At 38.0% G+C, this 3,612-nt stretch overlaps 1 long non-coding RNA gene across 1 annotated transcript in view; it reads left to right on the forward strand.

Annotated features, from left to right (window-relative positions):
* The first annotated feature begins 834 nt into the window (after positions 1 to 834).
* LOC119617900 overlaps positions 835 to 3,612 on the forward strand; it is a 17,289-nt gene continuing 14,511 nt past the window's right edge. Inside the window, exon 1 of the long non-coding RNA XR_005234353.1 lies at positions 835 to 847. This is a non-coding gene — a long non-coding RNA (uncharacterized LOC119617900). The remainder of the gene's footprint in view (positions 848 to 3,612) is intronic.

Here is a 3,612-nt window from a genome sequence, read left to right on the forward strand (position 1 = left end):
TCCCCCCCGTCTTCCCCCCCCCCCCCCTGACAGAAACATTAATTATTTTACTATCTCTTATACATTTATTGTGTTTTTTATACTTATATGTCTAAAATTTGTACTTTCAATCACAGGTGCATATGCAGCAGATGTGATATAATGCCAAGTGTGAAAAAGTGCATATGCTACAAAGAAGTTCCTCAAGTGTTAAATGTCATGACAAAGTATGGACAACATTTCTCAGATGACTAAACCCTAACATGTATCAAGCAACACCCAGGATTTTGTACAGTATATTTGGATGTACGTTTCTTGTAGACTCTCATGGCTGCAGTTACAGCCACACAAATGGGGTGATGTCTAATCATCACAGTGCTACAGTAGATCATTGTATATTTCACCAATTATTTTTTGTCTGTTTAAATATAGGATTTAGATTACAGAGTAATAAGAGGGTTTTGTTAAGCATTAATTTACACAATCATAGCACTGTATTCTAAAATACGTGCGCACATTTTAGATTACACTGTTATGTGTTTGACTTGATTTCATTTTTCTGTTTTTTTTTTATTTTTATTTACCACAGTGGCAGCTGCTCCTGTCCTTCACGGAAACAAAGAGGAGGAAAAGGGGTGGAGCAAGCCTTTATGGAAACCTGCAGATTGGATCATACCACAACTTAGGATCATGGGAGGGAAATGGGATTTACTTGTGTTAAGTTTGTGTGCACTCCCCTTTTTGTGTCATTGTGGGCTGTTCAGCCAGTATTTAAGTTTCCCTGTTTGTTTGAGTTAGTGTTCTTGTCAATTTGAGTAGAGTTTAGTGACATTGACCTCTTCTATGGGCCCAAGTTTGTTTTTATTGGGTTAAATAAAAAGATTCTTTTTTGGACTTAAACCTGTGCCTGACTGTCATTTTACTGCTCGGTCCATCACACAGACAGTACGCAGTAAAACATCATGCAGATGCAAATCAGCTGTCTCTGATTCCACACAAGTCCAACTACCAGCAAATATATATTTTAAATTAAAAAACCATGACAGTTATCTGTCATGGATTACCGGTTTTGAAGACTGAGGGAGAGATGAAGATTGGTTGCAGCTGTGGACATGACGAGGAGCAGGTTAGGTGGGCGTGGCAGGTATGAATGGAAAACTACTGGGGAGGTGAATAGTGACAAGACAAACACAGAGACCCAAAAGACAACCAAACCAAACAAGACCAACAAAAAACCCCAAACAAAAAACAAAACCAACAACAACACCAACGTTCGTGACAATAAACAGCACTTTGTATGATGCGTGACTGTGCTTATTGGGATACTAGAATATTCTCACAGAATACTCTCGTCGTTTGTTTTCACATGATATTTGTTATGTGTTTGTTTAAGTAAAATCAGGCATCATTTCAATGCATCATTTTGATATAATACAGCATACAGCACACAAAATGCATTAACAATGGCTGGAACATATAAACGGTAAAGTGACACACATCACTCCTCACAGAATGGCTTGCAAAAGTCTTGCCTAGCCATTCCAATTTTTCACTACTTCAGTGAGAGAGCCCATTACTTCTTATGCTGTGAATAAAAATAAAAGTTTGTAAAATTATTGCAAAAATGTCTCCCTTTAATTCCAGGGATTTTTTAGTCTTCATACAAAATGCCAAACACAAATGATTCGGTTGCTTTTTGCATTTGCTATCTAATGTAAATGTATAACACACTGTATCATAATGATGAATTGTAAAACTTTGGAAAAAATCTTAATTATTTTGTTTCTCTTTTTCACTTTGACAAATGAACATCTGGGATTATTTCAATCTGGTTTTAAACTGTCCTCCAGGACTCCTTAGGTTAAACCACTCTATAAATTGAAGATACTAGACAACAGAGCAAAAATGTATGATGCCTGAAATTAAATATTTACATTGCATGGGTGCATTAATATTGACCTAAGTAATAGCAGTGTGCAATCATGTAATTGTAACATCAAAATATATCTTTGTTCGGTTAAAGAACAAAAAAGAAAAACCCACATCTAATGCAGCTTTGAAAAAATACCTAGCATTCCCTGAAAGACTGCATATCACCCGCCTCCTTTCATCCCAAAGTTTTAGACTAAGAACGTCTTATGTTGAGAAGGGACTGAATTTTAGCTGTTTTGGCCAAATCTTGAAAATGATGTCATACACCATCTCATGTGATGTTGTGAGATCTTGTGCAATCTGTTTATGCTTGGAGTATGTGCTGAGGATGATTGTCAGCGACTACCCCAACAAATTTAGCGCAAATTGGCTGAGTTCCAGCTATTTTGTTAATGTTAGTCAGCTGTGATGCCATCTTGAATTGGGTTGACTAATAGAAACTGATCATGCAATAACATGTCTGTTTCGTCCATGTTGGTATTGTACTTAGACACAACTGCAGGTTTGGAAAAACTCATGTGACACTTTTCTTTCCTGGACAACTTTTTAAAGCTGCTTGCTATCCCAAGGTCCATAGAAGTCATGACAACTAATTTGATGTCATGCCACTCTGTCACTGCGAGTTTCAAAGGTTTACTTACGATCACTTCAAAAGTTTACTTTCCCTTCTGCTGCAGCTGATGATCATTTAACATTTTTGTCTTACATTCTGCTGCAATCCTGTTTTTTATCACAGTTCCTGTTGCAGGTGTGTCTACCTGCTTGTAGGACATTATAAATTTGACTGAGATGAAGTCCCTGTCAAAGTAAAGAGTTCATTTTGGAACAGTCTCAGTCATCCTCCAATTCCCAGCTTCTCATCTTTGAATGTGTTCTTTACTGCATAAACCTCAAAGTCCAAAACCAAACCATTTGGCCTGGCAAGAACAAAGACTTTAAGTTAAATTGGATTAGGTTTTTCAGAGACAAACTGATATATACACACTCACCGGCCCCTTTATTAGGTACACCTTACTAGTACCCGGTTAGACCCCCTGTTGCCTTTAGAACTGCCTTAATCCTTCGTGGCATAGATTCAACAAGGTACTGGAAACATTCCTCAGAGAGTCTGGTCCATATTGATATGATAGCATCACACAGTTGCTGCAGATTTGTCGGCTGCACATCCATGATGCGAATCTCCCGTTCCACCACATCCCAAAGGTGCTGTGAGGATTTGGATTTTTTGTGTTTTTGGTTTTATCTTTATTATTTTGTTGCGGTTCTTAGTTATTGTTTCAGTTTGGTTTTTCATGTTAGTGTTGTTGCTCAGTAATCACTCCTCCTCTGTCACTCTTTTGCCCTCCTTGCAACGCCCATCTCCACCTGTCTGTTCATTATCCCCACTCACCTGTTTCCACTTATGTCATCACCCTCAGTATTCAAAAATCCGGTCACTTCTCTCACAATCCGTTGGTTCATTGTTCGTTGTCTGTTGCTGCTCAGTGTGCTTTATTTTCTTGATGCTGTGGAAATAGTCATAACCAAGCTTTCACTTAAACAGTATTTAATCATAAGAAGAGTAGCAGTCCTACATATATAATCTAAATGTTGTGGAATATAAGGCCTTGCATTTATTCTCCCAGGCTTTATTTCATATTTTATTATTAGGGTTCCAAGCCCGCGGAAGCAAGCGGGCGGCCAATGCAAGGCATGGCCGGT

The sequence above is a fragment of the Kryptolebias marmoratus genome, linkage group LG17 (assembly GCF_001649575.2).
Source record: "Kryptolebias marmoratus isolate JLee-2015 linkage group LG17, ASM164957v2, whole genome shotgun sequence".
Lineage (NCBI taxonomy): Eukaryota > Metazoa > Chordata > Actinopteri > Cyprinodontiformes > Rivulidae > Kryptolebias > Kryptolebias marmoratus.